Raw genomic sequence first — 17,164 nt, forward strand, 5'->3', positions numbered from 1 at the left:
ATCTATTTCTAAATCATGTCTACTATCTTGATATTAGGTAGTGTGGAAGGATGAAACAACAGATGCATTTAGGGAAATGTGAAAAGCCAGGAGTAGTGAAGGAAGTGAAGGGCACCTGAGGTAGAGTAGAGAGAGATGAGTTTGAAAAGATCATCAGAAGAGATGCAGTGAGGATCTTGTGTGATAGATAAGGGGAGGTACTCACTTAAGAATTTGCCAGAAAGTGACATGATTGGATGTGCATTTTTAAAAGGTTAGTCTAATAGTTTTCTCCATTCAGGGTACTATTGATCAGAGGGAGTGTTTGGAAGCATGTGTGGGGACAGGGGACATTTTAAAAATAAACCTTTTTATTTTGGAGTAATTTTAGATGTACAGAATACTTGTAGGGTTAATACAGAGAGTTCCATATACCTCTCGTTTAATTTCCTATTTTGTCAGTATCTTATCACAGTACGTTTGTCAAAGCAAACATTAGTTCATACAAACATGTATTAACTACATTCCCAACTTCATTTGGCTGTTACCAAATTTTCCATTTATGTCCTTTTGTGTGTGCATTCCAGGATTTAAATTAGTGTATTACTTGCCTTAAATGGTCATGTCTCTTTAGTGTCCTCTGGTCTCTGAAATTATTCATCTTTTCTTTGTTATTTGTGATCTTGACAGTTTTAGGAGTACTGCCCAATCTGACATTTTATAGAATGCTCACTGATCTGTATTTGTCTAATGTTTTCCTCATGATTAGATCAGAGTTATACCTTTTATAAAAGAATATCACAACGTGCACTTACATCATATCAGGGGTACATGATATCTACATGACATCACTGGGGTTGGTAAACTTTATCACATGTTAACATGGTGTATGCCAGGTTCCTCCTCTATAAAGTTGCTATTATTTTTCTTTCCCTACTCAGTTCATTGGAAGCCAATCATAAATCTAGTCCAAGGTCAGCGAAGGAGGGGTAAAGCTCTGCTTCCTGGATGAGGAGTATCTACATACACTATTGGGAATTCTTCTAGAAGGACATTATCTCTTCTCTTAGGAAGCATTTTTTGTTACCCCAGTTACTAGAGATATCACTGATATTTGTTGGGCAGGATCCAAGTAAGCTAAGGGTTCTGCAATTTGGGAGTCATTTCTGTATAACAAAGAATTGCATGTCCCTAAACACCAATAGCTCTTCCTTTGTGAAGCTCTGTAGTACGTGCATTCTCAGTGGGGGTGATGTCACCTCTAAGGGTGTGAAAATTGATTCTTTGGGGCAGAAAACAATCTTCCTTTTGTTATGTATAAAGCACAAATACACAAACAGTGAAAGAACAGATATATAGTATATATAAATACCTGTGGTATTAAAATTTCATGGAGAACAATCAGGAAAAATACGTCTAAAAATATTCCTGGGGATTGATAATAAAAAAAAAAGGGTGAGAAATATCAGTTTAGCTGAAAACTGGCAAATGAGTTGAAGTGCATAAGAGGAGGGTTTGAGCAAGGAACTGAAAGGAAAGGAAAAGGTATCAATCCAGAAATTACTTCAGTCGACCTCCAGATTAAGCATATTATGGACGTTAATGAGAACACTGTTTCTTTTTGTTTAGGATTGATTTCTATGAGAATTTTTGGATTACTGTCTTTAAAAAAATTAGTCACTTAAGATAAGCCATAAAATTATTTAAAATATTTCAGGGAAAAATGACAAATTATATGATTTTTTTGCACACCCAACAAAATTTTGGAACGTATTGCTTACATATAACAGCATTCCCCATACGTCTACATGTTTTGATTATACCTTCCTTCTAGCTTCACAGACATTTTCTGGATAGTTGAAGTTACTGGATCACTGACCCTGGAAAATAATGTAGTGGCCGTCGTACACTTTATGACTTTATCTGGGTTAACTCTGATAGGAATCCTTGAGATATGGCTTCAAGACCTGTGCATTTTTTGAAGAAAAATCTGAGTGTAAGCAATAAAATTAAAATTTTTTGATGGGAGAGGTGAAGAAGAATGCCACTCAAACAGATGATGTTTATGTTCTTTTGATTTAATCTCAAGGTAATATGTGCTTAGAAAGTCTGGAAAATAAAGGAGAGTATAAAGAATAAAATATATAATGCGTGCAATTTTATTGCAGTTTTAGTACTTTACTAACCAATACTTTCCATGACTTAAATATATTTTCCTCCTTTATGATGTTTACTTTTTAATAACTCTATAATATCCCAATATTTAAGGTATACATATATACTTTTTCAATCAAACTTCCTCTCTCTTCCTATTCATTATTCGATTTCTTTACACTCAGATAACCTCAACTTCATATCACTTGCCTTCTTTTATGAGCAACTCTATCATTCTTCCTTTTCCAACTTCATGACCTTTAGCTATGTGAATTATCTAAGGCTGCCCTTTAAACAGCATTCTTCCATGGACAAAGCCCAGAGAGCAGTTTAAAAAAAAAAAAAATTCAGTGAGTCTTATTTAGTACAGTGCAAAACTCTGAATGATTATGGAAATGAGTAGTTATATTTAATGCATCTCACAGTCAGATGTGTGTATACATTATGACACCAAAATAGAGGTCTTAAATGAGTTTAAGGACCCCGGTTAGGATTTATGACTTCCCAGGGTACTGAAGTAAGTAGGAAATTAGATTGACAAACTACTGATCTTTGAAGAAGAATAGTGAGTGGGAGACAAACAGGGAGACAAGGCAGGAAAGTGATATACTAGTTTCCAAAAAGACAAGGAAGTTATATTCCTTAAACGATGAGCTGTGAGCATGACTTTAATACCCAATGAAGTTGACATTTTTGTTCTGTTTGACTAGTTAACCTTCATTCCTACTTCCTAAAGCTATTACAGGTTTTCTTTCAGGTCTATTTTCTTTCTGAATCTCAGGTCATGTGATTTGGTGGTTGTAGTTTGTGTTAGGAGTTAACCCTACCGCTGCTCCTATAGATGAGTTCTGAGGGACTTAAGACAGTCAGCATATTTTATCAATACTTCCCTGATCCTAGTGATTTGTTGATGGGGGGGGGGGCATGTGACACACTTGGATCAATGAGAGATAGGGCTAGAACTTGTTTTATTCACTGAGAGAAAGTAGCTCCTCTCTGCACTAGAGCTTTTGGACCTGAGAGAACATGAGATCTGTAGATGCTGAAGGTTTAATTGGGCCTACAGAAGGGATCAAGGTGGATAACAAAGCCAATGAAGATGATGGAATAGGCAAAGGTGGAGAATCCTGTCTTGATGCCAGCATGGGAGTCTTGTGATCTGACCGGGGATAAAGACAGACCACCTCTTCAGATGTTAATTTATGTAATTTGAAATGCTTCAGTTGCTTCTTTTAGTTGCTACTGATTACTTTCTGTTCTCTGCTTGCTTTGGAGGATTTTTCTTTAGGACTTTTTTTTTTAATTCTTTAAAAAAAAATTAAATCTTACTCTACTCAAGAACATTCTTCTTGAGTAATAGTACCAATCTCAGTGACCATCTTTGTGCTGATGACTCCCAACTATTTATTTCCACTTCCCTAAGTGACAGATACCTATTTGATTTCATCTACTTGAGAATGCTTCAGTATGTTTTCTCTACTCCCAATGCTGACATGTCTCCTCTAATCTCAATTTCAGTGAATAGAATCACCATCCACCTATTTTCTCCAAGTACTGCTTGAAATAACCTTGATACATCCCAATCCTATCTTTCATCACATTAGACCAGTTATCCGCAAAATTAGCACACATTAGACCTACCTGAGGCACCTGTAGATTCCAGGCTGGGAATGGTCTGGGTTGGGATCCAGAAATGTGTGTTTTTATCAAGCTCCTCAGGTGATTCTGATGTAGGTTGTCTATGGACCATATTGCGAGAAAAGCGACATTTAGATCATAAAATTATTTAGGACAGAGGTCATGACTCATTACATCTGTATCCCCAGCCTTTAGGAAAATACTTGATACATAGTAACTGATTAAAATATTGGAAATGGATGGATCCTGAAGACAACAAACTTAGACATGTCAATAACTTGGCCATTTCCATCACTAGCTCTGCCACTGCTTTAGTCGACTAAGAATTAAGCTATGACATTAAACTTAATAGAATTTCTGAGTAAGGTATAAACATCTGTGTTGTTGAATATAAGCCCATATTATTTTTATGAGACAAAGAAAACGTTTAAAAAATGAGTAGTTTCAATGGAATATTATTACCCAGCCATCGAAAGAAATGGAATTGAGTCATTTGTAATGAGGTGGATGGACTTAGAGTCTGTCATACAGAGTGAAGTAAGTCAGAAAGAAAAAAACAAATACCGTATGCTAACGCACACATGTGGAATCTAAAAAAATGGTACTGATGAACCTAGTGGCAGGGCAGGAATAAAGACGCAGATATAGAGAATGGACTTGAGGGCACAGTGGGGGAAGGAGAAGCTGGGATGAAGTGAGAGAGTAGCAATGACATATATACACTACCGAATGTGAAGTGGATGGCTAGTGGGAAGCTGCTGCAGAGCACAGGGAGATCAGCTCGGTGCTTTGTGACGACCTAGAGGGGTGGGATAGGGAGGGTGGGAGGGAGGGGATATGGGGATATATGTATACTTATAGCTGATTCACTTTGTTGTGCAACAGAAACTAACACACCATTGTAAAGCAATTATACTCCAATAAAGATGTTTTTAAAAAAATGTAGTTTACTACCTTCTTATCTTTCAGTTTTACTCTCAAAAGCATATCCCTTATTAGCAGTTTCTCTTTACTACAATAAGTTCCCATATTTCCACAGGAGCTACCTTTGGAAAACATAAATCTATTGATATATATGTCATTCCTTTTTACAAAAATTCATGTCGGATCCTCATTTGCTAGAGGGTAACAGCCCTAGATGCTGATCTCTTTTATGACTTGCTGCCTTTGTGTGTGATGCTTCTTTGGAATGGCTTACTCTCCCTACTTTGAAAAAAGAGTAGATGATGGATAGATAGATAGATAGATAGGATCCCTCCATCACGATCCAGATAAATGGTATCTCATCAGTAAGGCTGTGACTCCCCTCAGGCAGAACTATTTGCTTCTTTCTATACAGCTCTGAGAAAAGTTGTCTTTATCTCTCATTGTAAAGTTGTATTCTTTTGTTTCCACGTGTGTACCATTTGTTTGCAAATCTGACAGTTATACTTCCCAAAGTTACTAAACATCTTGGTAGGAGTCAAATAGTTTAATCAAACTCACGTATCTAATACTTGGAGGCTTCCACTGGCAGGTGGCCAAGGGATCACAAAATGTGTGTCTGAAATTCTCATGGTTCATGGCTGGTGGTATTACCAACATTCCATGAGATGGATGAAGAAGGGTTTTTTTTAAAAGAAATGCTGCTAACGTTGCAAAAATAAAGATATCTTCTACACAGTACAGGACTTTCACAATAAACACCAAGCCCTATAGAGTTACTTACAAGGGTTTTCATTATCTAGTCTCTGCCTCTATCTCCACATTCATCTTGTCCTTTTTTTTTCTCCTCATATTCCATACTCCAGCCACAATGGTCTGCTTCCATGCTCTAAATCTCTTTCCTCTCTGCTTTTATATAACATGTTTATTATGCTTAGAAACACCCACCCTCCCAAAACTTTCTGAGGTTCACTTCAAGTTTTATTTCCTCAGGTACAACCCCTGTGTATGGCCTTCTTACTCCTTGGTCTGTTGCGAGTGACCCTCCTCTGTGCTTCTAAATGACTGCATGCCGTTTCAGTCTTCACATGGATGTTTATTTTTCTATGCTAGACTCTGAGCTTCACCACCCCTGCATACTTCGTATCTACTGCAAAACTTAATAAATTAATTAATGATGAATTGATTAAATAAGTAACTGATGACTAATAATAGTTAACATAACAATCCTTAATATGTTAATAAATAAACTAATTAATATAATAGGTCATTTCAGGCACAGATAGAATGAGGCTTTATTAGCGTTGCCTTCTCCTCACCATTCCTTGCACACACATACTCACACGTACACACACCAGCTGGCACTTCTGTGCATACAACAGCCTAATACCACTTGTTTAAACAAATATATTTAATACTAGTTCTTGGACCCATGAAATTTGCTGATTTACAAAGCTGAAAGAGAAACTCAGAGTAGTATACCCAACTTAATTTACATTAGAGTCTCTCTGAGCTAAGTTTTATTTTATTTATAGTTTTCTTCTTCAAATGTTTTTATAACTTGTAGAAAGACTTTGCTGTTTTTGAAAAAGCATTATTCAGGCTTTGAAAAAGCGTTATTCAGGCTTTGATTTGGACAATAGGTTGTACCTCAAAGAGGAAAGAGGTAAAACCCTTAAAAATCATTATGCATCTAGACAAGAGTAATTAAAATCTAAAACGTTTACAGGGAGAGCTCCGGTTCAAGGTAGCATTAGAACAACTGTGTAACAGCAAAGTCTACCTTCATAGCTTTTACTGGAGAGATGCTTGAAATTCATCAGTAAAATTAGAGCCCCATAACCTTTGTACCCTCTTCATTTCCAAGTTAAATTGGTACATGCAGACAAGAGATAAATTAGATAGTCTACATCATTAAGTCTCTTACTCAAAGTGGGAAACAAGGTTCTGTAAAACCATCAAGAGATAACTTAAAGGATTTTGATTTTTCTCTCTCCCTGTTCTGCTCCTTCTCTATCTTCCCTTCCTCCTTTACCTCCATCCTACTCTAAGATGGCGATTGAGACCCCTCTATTTATTTTTGGCTGCACTGGGTCTTTGTTGCTGCGCGCGGGCTTTCTCTAGTTGCACTGAGCAGGGGCTACTCTTGGTTGCGGTGCACGGGCTTCTCGTTTTGGTGGCTTTTCTTGTGGAGCATGGACTCTAGCACACAAGCTTCAGTAGTTGTGGCACATGGACTCAGTAGTTGTGGTGTGCGGGCTCTAGAGTGCAGGCTCAGGAGTTGCAGCGCACGGGCTTAGTTGCCCCGCAGCATGTGGGATCTTCCCGGATCAGGGCTTGAACCCGTGACCCCTGCATTGGCAGGCGGATTCTTAACCACTGTGCCACCAGGGAAGCCCGAGACACCTCTATTTAAATGGTAAGATAGAAAAACATGGGTGATCTTAAATCATAATTTTTGTCTTCCTTTTTTTTTTCATCAGATGTTTCCGGGACTGTATTTTTAACCACACAAATTTATATTTGGGGAAAAAGCAACGGTGTATGCAACCCCAAGAAATAGGGGCGCACCATATATATGGAACCAGAGGAGTCATTTAGTATATCTCGAATTGTACTGTCTACATCTGGCTGTTTAAATTAATTGCATTTGAATACACTTAAAAACCTAATTCTTCCATCACCTAGGCTATATTTCAAGTACTCAGTAGCCACATGTAGCTAATGGCTACCATGTTGTACAGAACAATGAAGCCCGGAACGCAATTTTTATTTTACTTCCTTAGGTAAACTGAATCTGACCTGTTCCTCCCCTTCTTCTTTCCCAGTGAGTCACATCTCTTTGTTCTTTACTCTTATGAGACTCCTCTTCCTTTCTTTCCAGTTTGTCCCACCATTTGCAAATAGACATTAATATGTATTAGTAACCCCATCTTCACTGTGCTAGGATCTGTTAGGGAAGGTACTGTCAGAGCAAATCGATTTGATAAATACTTTTGAATAAATGAGTGGGTGGGATGGTAAATGATATGACTTGGGAAACGTCAGCAAAATATCAGAAGGGATGCGGAGGTTATAGAAGAACTTAAACAGGGATACGACCTCACAATTTTATTTTTAAGTGAAGCTGCTTATACTCCTAATCAAGTGGATGCTGCAAGGGAGGAATTGTTTCTCCTGCTACTGTTCTGGGTTCTCTGGCTGAGGTCTTGTAAAGTGGATTGACAAAAGACGATTCACAAGAGAAAAACCAACAGAAGTTTATTTATTTATTTATTTTTTATGCTTAATAAAAATTTTATTTCCATTTTTTCTTTGTTCAGAGGTATCCAAACACTGGCAAACTTCTTAAATTGAAAGGAGAGTCATCTAACTTATTCAGCTCATTCAACCATCAATATTGAATATTTGTCTTTTTTTTTTGTTTGTTTTTTTGTTTGTTTGTTTGTTTTTTTGCGGTAGGCGGGCCTCTCACTGTTGTGGGCTCTCCCGTTGCGGAGCACAGGCTCCGGACGCGCAGGCTCAGCGGCCATGGCTCATGGGCCCACCCGCTCCGCGGCATGTGGGATCTTCCCAGACCGGGGCACGAACCCGTGTCCCCTGCATCGGCAGGCGGACTCTCAACCACTGCGCCACCAGGGAAGCCCCGAATATTTGTCTTTTTTCTTACACATATTTCTTGTATTCCAATCGTGACATTCTAGAGCACAGTGAGCACATTTATAACTTATTACTGCATTACTACCTTGGCTATATGGGAACATATGTATATGTATAACTGATTCACTTTGTTATAAAGCAGAAACTAACACACCATTGTAAAGCAATTATACTCCAATAAAGATGTTAAAAAAAAAAAAACTCCAGTAGGTCAATTAGGCTGTCAGTTGTATGAAGTAAATTTTGATCAAGGAATAGCCAAGGTACTAATGCAATAGAAGTTTTTTGGCATGTGTATCACGCTTACACCTGGGAGCACTCACAGATGCGTAACACAAAGGGCTGGTTAGAACTTGGGTTTATATAGTATATTAGCAGAGGCACAGTACTTCTTTAGAGAAGTGACGAGACAAAGGAAAAGGATTTTAAGTTTCTTGGGCAGCAAATTTTGAGAAGGCAAATATATGGAAACTAATGATAGATAAAGACTAGTTCATAAAGTTTATTATGTGGATTGCTCTGGTGCTGTCTCCCAGCTGATAAAGTTCTAAGATTGTCTTGAATGATTAACTTATTTCCTTCCTGGTACAGAGGAGAGGGGACATACCTTTCAAAATTTATGTCCTGCTTTTAGGCAAATAGGTGGAAGGCAGAGAGCTTTTCTTGAACCTTCTTCCCGATTGCCTTCAGCTCAAAATAATGCTTACGCCAAAGTGGCACATTTTGGGGTGGCGTATTCTTCCACCTGAGATGCTTAATGCTCTCTACCCTTTACTCAGCCATTGTGGCGTGTTCATTCTAGAATCGTGCCATTATGGCAGCATACTTGACAATTTTCATGAAAAGGATTTCTGTGTATATGTGTCACTACCTTCTTCTCTATGTAGACATGCAGTTTCTTTCAATAGTGTTAAAAAAATGATGTGAAAATCTTGTTAGGAATTCGTACTGAGATTAGAGATGATACTTCAAAGGACAGACTTGAAGATGCTTATCTAATATACCCTAAAGATAATCATATAAAAATCCCACCTAGGATTCAAACTACACTTATTGTATTCCTTAGTAAAGCAATAATTTTCCTTTTGTCCCAAATACTACAGAATGTTATTTTTAACTTTCCGTTATGACATGATTATATGACTTACGAAGTTACAAAGTTGCAGCTAACTCCTCAAGAATGCTTTATTTCAGTCCTAAAAAGAGAGCAAGAAAAAAACCCAAAAAAACCCCTTCAGGTTGGACACAATATTTCCCAGTTGGTAAGCAGCAAAACTGCTACTTCTTTATTTGATGAAATATGATGGATGGAAAAATATTTATCTACGGGTAGAAAAATATTAATGTGGAAAACAATCATTTGTCCAAGGCTTAAGGAATATGTTACTCTTTTTTTTAAATTAAATACAATTTATGCTAACCATCCTTTTCTACTCAACAAAATTAAGCATTCTTTATAAACAATATGCTATAAGAATATATAAAGAAGATAAGCATTATTTAGCAAATTAGCCTAAAGCTCACTTCTTGGATCTATCAGTTATGGTTCCTGGCTCATCCAAAGTGATTTGTTGCAGCTGTTTTCTTATAAACTTACGTTTGTCATATAAATTTTGTGTTCCTCAGTTTCCCTAATATTAAGCAGTATGACAAACAGAATACATCAAATTATTCAGGGCCTGAGTGTTAAGTAACAAGCTCGTTGTCAGATAGATGACATTTTACTAAGGCCAGCCAATGCACATTTTTCTTGGCATTCACAGTGTACAGTATGATTAAGATAGCTAAGAGGATAAATGCCAGGTGAAGATGTTGTTCTAGCAAGATATTAAAGGAAGAAAAGGTTAACATTTTTCTTACTGGTGGCTATAAAACCATCATAAAGGTTTCTCCTTCTTTCTTGTCATCTTTTTTTGGTGTATCCTAGGATAAAACACTTGAAAACAAATTGGTTATAAATTAGATGTGTATTTTACCCTTCTCAGTGTTAGATGCTTATAAGAATCTGATCCTTTAAGAAACAATCTACGTAATCTCTTTGTTCTGTAAAATAGTAGATGAATTGTAATTTTGATGACCCTGGAAAAAATAATGGTTAATTGTAACTGCATTTTTATTTTCTTAAGCAAAATGATGACCCTATGTCTTTGAACCTGAGCTCTTTTTCTCAATTTAGGGCTTATAAAAAGCTACTCTTTTCATTGGAAGTTAAAGCATGAAAATCACAAGAAAAAAATAAACGTGAAGGTACTTTCACTTTTAAATAAATTATCATCCATGAAGGTCTGTTTTTTTTAGGAAAAGAGAGGCTATTTAAGTGGCAAATATAAAAGAAACAAATTTAAACTATGACTTCAAGACTTGGTAAGAACAGAGAGTTTGGGACTTCCCTGGTGGCGCAGTGGTTGAGAATCTGCCTGCCAATGCAGGGAACACGGGTTCGAGCCCTGGTCCGGGAAGATCCCACATGCCACGGAGCAACTAAGCCCATGTGCCCCAACTACTGAGCCTGCGCTCTAGAGCCCTTAAGCCACAACTACTGAAGCCCGTGAGCGCCTAGAGCCCATGCTCTGCAACAAGAGAAGCCACCATAACGAGAAGCCCATGCACCACAACGAAGAGTAGCTCCCACTCGCCACAACTAGAGAAAGCCTGCACGCAGCAACTAAGACCCAAAAATGAAGACCCAGTGCAGCCAAAAATAAATAAATTTATTTTTTTAAAAAAAGAACAGAGAGTTTTAGATAAAATAATTCAGCTGCATTTTTACTATTTTTCTTCATGGTTCAGACAAGTCATAAAAATCCTACTTCAATATTTCAGTGGTGATAGGGGCTATTAAGTAAAGGAAACTGCTGGGCATTCCCATGTATAATGAAGTGCAGGATACATCCCATGATCTTACCACTGTGACAGACAGATAAACAAAGTTTAAAAAACATTCTAGTAAGGAAAAAACCAGAATGATTCAGAAGATAGAGAGTAACTCAGATGAGAATATGGTTTATTCGGTCTGGGGTGTGAGTAAAGGTTTCCCGAAGGAGGTAATTAGCATTATGGGTATTAAAGGAAGGAGTAATATGCTGATTTTCGTATGCAGATACACCATGACACTGAGCGCTTTTCTTTGTTTTATTTTATTAAGACCTAAAATAAATGTGGCTGTAAACACACGCAATCTTAGCTTAGTAAACGGTCAGATACCAGATATGTAATTCCTTCTGAATAGTCTGCAGACGTCTGTGCTCAATGAATATAAGTGTCAAATGCACAGAGACAAAGGGGAGGGTCTTTTGTCCTTGTTGTTGCTAGCAATGTGTCACTTATTGTGTGTGGAAGGTTGAATTGTCATTGAAACCCCTTGGTTTCCATAAGTAGCAAATCTGCAGAGAAGTAATAAAGTAGAGTTGTTTGGCTATAATCAGGAATTACAGCTATAATGTACCTATAAGGACTGTTTAATTAATTCAGTCAACAGCTGCCTTATCACCAGTGAAAATTAAGCTGCGTTTGACTAAGAACTCAAAACATAATTCAGTTAGTAAACTATTGAAAACCAATGGGGGGAAAAGTACCTTCTATGTACTTGTTTTAAAATATTCATGCTATCGAACCATTCCCACTAAATGCATAAATGACAACATAATATTCAACTGTAACAGTTGGTGGAAGCCATTTTAAGTAGCAATTTAACAAACAGAGATGAATTTTAATTTGCCATGCCAGTTGAGCTGTAATAAAAACTAATATTCCAGCTGTGGGAAAAAAAAAATTCACAAATCCACACAGCTTGGTTTAGAGTTATTTACAGGTTTCTTGGGTTTTCTTTTTCTGTTTTTTGTTTTTTTACTTTACAGTACGATGAAACCATCTTGTTTCTATCCATGCCAAAAGTTTGTTAAATCCCAAAACATGTCTTAGGAAATGAGAAAGGCATGTCTTTAGGGAAATAAAAATATCTTTGCTGTATTAGATTACAGTGTTCAATTTAGTGCAAGTTAACTTAGCAGCTGAACGTGTTAAGGTTTTTATACTATTTCCGAAATTGACAGGATTATTTTAGAGCAAATGGAAAATCTGGGCTGTTCCTTTTTTTTTTTTTTTAAACTAGCCTCCCTCCCTCCATCCCTCTTTTTTTTTTAATTAATTAATTTAATTTATTTATTTTTGGCTGCATTGGGTCTTCGTTGCTGCACGTGGGCTTTCTGTAGTTGTGGTGAGGGCTACTCTCCCTTGCGGTGTGCAGGTTCCTCATTGCTGTGGCTTCTCTTGTTGCGGAGCATGGGCTCTAGGCGCACAGGCTTCAGTAGTTGTGGCACAGAGGCTCTAGAGTGCAGGCTCAGTAGTTGTGGCACACGGGCTTAGTTGCTCTGCGGCACGTGGGATCTTCCTGGACCAGGGCTCGAACCCGTGTCCTCTGCATTCGCAGGCGGATTCTTAACCACTGCGCCACCAGGGAAGCCCCTGGGCTGTTACTTTTGAAGTAAATGGAAAACAGGTATTTTCAAATATTGGAGTTCACAAAAATGTCTTTTTGCAATCAATGCTCCCTTCTTGGGTCGATACTTTATTAAGAAAAGTTTCAACTTGCCATTTATCAGGAAAACATTGTAGGGAAATCCGTCTGCATTCTTGACTGCAAACACTAAATCCTGATGATGCAGAAGTTTTTTTGACCCCCTATCATATTCCCAAAATGGTATTCTCACTATTAAATAATAACTAAATCTGCATAAGTGGGTACCATAGGTTTCCAACTTAGTATTCCATTTTACTAAGGGTTTTAAACTTATGCAGCCATCTTTAAAAAAAAGTTACTCCTGGGATTCTGTTGAAATCCTGTGGATTTACCAATATAATTTTTTTTTTAAATGAAGGTGATGAAAGGAACTATGTCAAGAAAAAAAAAATAATTAGAAAAAAGAACAGTTTTCACCATCAGGAAAATTCTTTCTCTGTCTTCTGAGGATATTGGAATGTAAGAAACGTGCTTTGTCATGCTGAGTGGGGAGACTCTCTGGGACCAAGGAGGCTAAGTAGAGGAGCAGAATGAGGAACACACTGCTTTTTATAAAAAAGAGGCTTTCCATGACCCAGTGGCAGAGCTCCAGAAAGGAGGGATGAGGTGGGAGAAGAGAAGGCAGGAAAAAAGGGGAATGGAGAGGGTATGGGTAGAGGGGGTGGAAAGCAAGAGAGAGAGAGAGCAGACAGAGAAAAAGAGAGAAATACAAAATTAATAAACAGAAACCTCAATTAAATATAGTTGGGATACCAGAAAGGGGAGCGCTCACATCCTTCAAAGATAACTGCCCAACGGGGATAAGGGCTCCTTCTTTCCTTGGCAACAGTCGGCCAATGAAAAACCATGGACACTTTGTTTTCTATAGCCAACCTAGCTTCCTTTTCCCCGCTATAAAACAGTTCTCTTCCCCTTGCCAGGTGGACATTTATACCCTGGATTGCAATTCTTTGCTAATCCTGACTAAACCCCACTGTCCCCCCCTTTTTTTTTCTTTTTCTTTTCTTTTTTTTTTTTTTTTTTTTTTGCTGGAGAAATAACTGACAGTCTATTTGTTTTAGATCAACAGACAGAAAGACACAGATTGACAGAGAGACAGAAGTGGAGACAGGGAAAGCATGAGTGAGAGTCCAAAGGATAGCTATTCAGATGAGGAAATGAAAGGAAAAAGACAGGATGAAAATGGAATATTTATGTAGTTTTGCTTGATGAATGACATATAATATCACCTCTCTATTTACTTAGGAAAACTTTAGTACATTTTATGTAAACCAGCCCTAATTTTGCAATTGAATCTGTGGTCCTTGGACACGAAAATACTCTGAGACTTCTCCTAAGGAACGCACAAGAAAGAGCTGGGATCCAGTTACTAAAATTCTATCTAAGTTATGTGCTGCTCCTGAGACATAAACATTTACCTTTCTTCATGTAGAAGAATATATATACTTCTGATATTCAGATTAGCCAAATAGCCCCAAATTTCTCTTCACCATTATGTATCCGATGATTAAAGATACATAACAAAATAATCTGTTGAAGGAATGAACGCACAAATGGATTTTTTCAAAACATGTAGTTTTTGCTCTTGTTTAATATTATTATTATCATTGTTATTATTTTAATAAACTGTCTTTGGACCTTTTGGCATACTCAGGATTCCAAACATGATCTTTCAGTTTTATTTGGCTTTAAAATCCGACATCGTAACGGGTGCTCCTACCGCTGCACTTGAGATCACTTAATTTCTCGGAATAAATTCAGTGAAAAGTCTCTGTGGAGAGCACATCAATGCAACAGAAACTGTAACATCCTGTAATGAAACCTAATGAAAAGTCTCTAGGCTAGATTAGATGGTGATCTGATGTGAGGCCAAGCAAAAGAGAACACTTAAGAGAAGTCTGTGGAGTTGAAATTATACTTTGTGGAACAACAGGCAGGTCGTATGGGGCGGTGAAGGTGGGCTATCAGGACGCCAGCAGTGCTCTCTGCATTTTTTTTTTAACCTCTCTAGAGACTGACTGTGAAAGCTGACTGCTCTTAGAGAGATGTCAGTGTGAGCTGCTAGAGATCTATTTTGTTCATCCAGCATCAGGCTATGTAGTCTGACAGGTGTGAGTGTATTTGTATGGACAGTAGCTCTGAGTTTGAAATAGGAACTGTCATGTATATAGTGTTACCTTACAATTCTTGAGGATCAAAAGGTAAACTCTGAAAGGAATGAGTAGGAAAAGGTGAGTAAGTTCTGGGGAGAGAGAAACACTAAGTACTGAGGGAAAATACAGAGAGGTTTTGGAATAGATCAAGAAAAGAAATGAATGAGACTAGTGACTTTCATATCAGGTCTCTGGAAATCTCACACCATCCAAATTCTCAGGAAACTGAACTGGATATGAAAGTAAAATAAATTTACAAAGCAAAGCATTTAACCAAGACAACTAAGTATGTTTCAGACACTCAGGACAGCTCATTCCCAATATCAAAATAACAGGAAAACAAATTAATCCTCAGAATATTGATGGTAAATCAATGATCAAGGCAAAGAAACCGAAAGGATTTCCTGGATCATTTCATTCATTTAATCAGAATTGATTTATTTTATAATACAAAGATTAGACTGTGATAGGGCTTGTTGGTTATACCCAAGAAGTGGAAATGCAGCTGTTTTCCAATATCTGCATAGCTTTATTTTTGAGACCAGTGAAGCACTAGTAATAAAATCAGCGAGGCAGCCCAGGGTTTGTAGCAACATGGGCAAATCTGGCTTCCCCGATCCCAGCTGCATCAGGCTTTCTACCCAGGTGATAGCGGACAAGACACTAAACTTCTCTTTACCTCACCCTCTCATGTATGTGACAGGGATGCTAAAAGGTGTCCAAAGAAGTGCTGGGAAAAAACATTTCCTACAGTTCCTGGTGGATATTAATGACTGAGAGATTTTTTTTTTTTTAAGTCACCTTTGCTTGCTGATAAAGTAACAATCTGTGCATGTAGGAAATAATTTAGCATAGGCTTAGATCAAGGAACAAATTAAGTGTTTTAATAAAATAGTAATTTGGCCAACTTAGAAAAATATACTTTACAGTAGGAAGTAATATTAAGAAAGTAAAAGGAACAGCAAACAGAGTTGTGTGTTTATTTAGTGTTCCAGTGTGCACACTCCAGAATCAGGCAGCCTGGCTTTGAATCCTGGCTGCTCGTCCCCATCTGTAAAATGGGATAATAACAGCACCAACCTCATAAATCTGTAGCGATAATAGATGTAATGTGTTTAGAGCTGTGCCTGGTACATAGTGAGCATTCGATAATAGCTAGCATTGATTAATAGTCATATTCTGACAGCTTTAAGCAGTTTCTTGCCTTGTAGTTTCCTCAGGGAAGTCTCTTGCCCTCGGACTAGGTCAGATTTCCCTGTCAGTTGGTCTCACAGCCACCTGTGTTTGTCTTTCCCTGTATTCATTATAATTCAAAATTTAAAAAATTATTGGCGTACATATGAATTTAATGATTGGCTCCTTCAAATCCGGTAAATCCGAGGGCAGGTCCCCTGTTCCCGATCATCAGAAGTATTTCTCCAGTGGGGAGCGCAGCCTCCAGCACTTGGTAAGGCACTAACATATGCATTGAATAGTGGAACAAGTGGAATGAAAAAGTTAAATGGCTATCTCCAAGGGCTATTTTTTAATGTGTAATATTGCTTTAATTTTTCCATTTCACCACAAGCATTTTCCTGTTCAAAATGTGTATGTGACATGGTTTGCCCAGCAGTGCAGAATATTTCATTAGCAGGCTGAGAAGGAGAAAAGGAGACCATTTACATGTAAATGTATGTTTAACTCAGCCCCTGATCGAGAATACCCAAAGGGTCCTGCTGGCGTCCTTAGACAGTAACTGGAAGCCTAATTCAGATAGGTTAATTGTAGGGTAGTGGCCGTGCGTGCTGGGCTGTGCACAATAGCAGAGGAGAGACTGATAATCTGGGTCCACTGGCTCTAGAATAAAACAATCCTGCAACATCCACTTCCTTTGGCTTTCGCGTGTCACTAGTTAAGGGAAACTTGGAAGAAATGGAAATATTTCTCAAGATATAGAAAAATAAACCTTCTGCTGACCCACACAGTTACTTTCCTAAGAACAACTTGGGCTGTCTCATTGGTCCTAATTGAAATTCTTGAACTTCAGTAGAATATCTGGGACAAGGACTAGGTCTTTCTTTTCTCCCTGTTCATGCTAATGTCTATGCAAGAGAGCGTGTTTCCCATACCAATACTTAGGATGCTACAGTAACACTAG

The sequence above is a fragment of the Pseudorca crassidens genome, chromosome 20 (genome assembly GCF_039906515.1).
Source record: "Pseudorca crassidens isolate mPseCra1 chromosome 20, mPseCra1.hap1, whole genome shotgun sequence".
In the NCBI taxonomy this organism is placed as follows: domain Eukaryota; kingdom Metazoa; phylum Chordata; class Mammalia; order Artiodactyla; family Delphinidae; genus Pseudorca; species Pseudorca crassidens.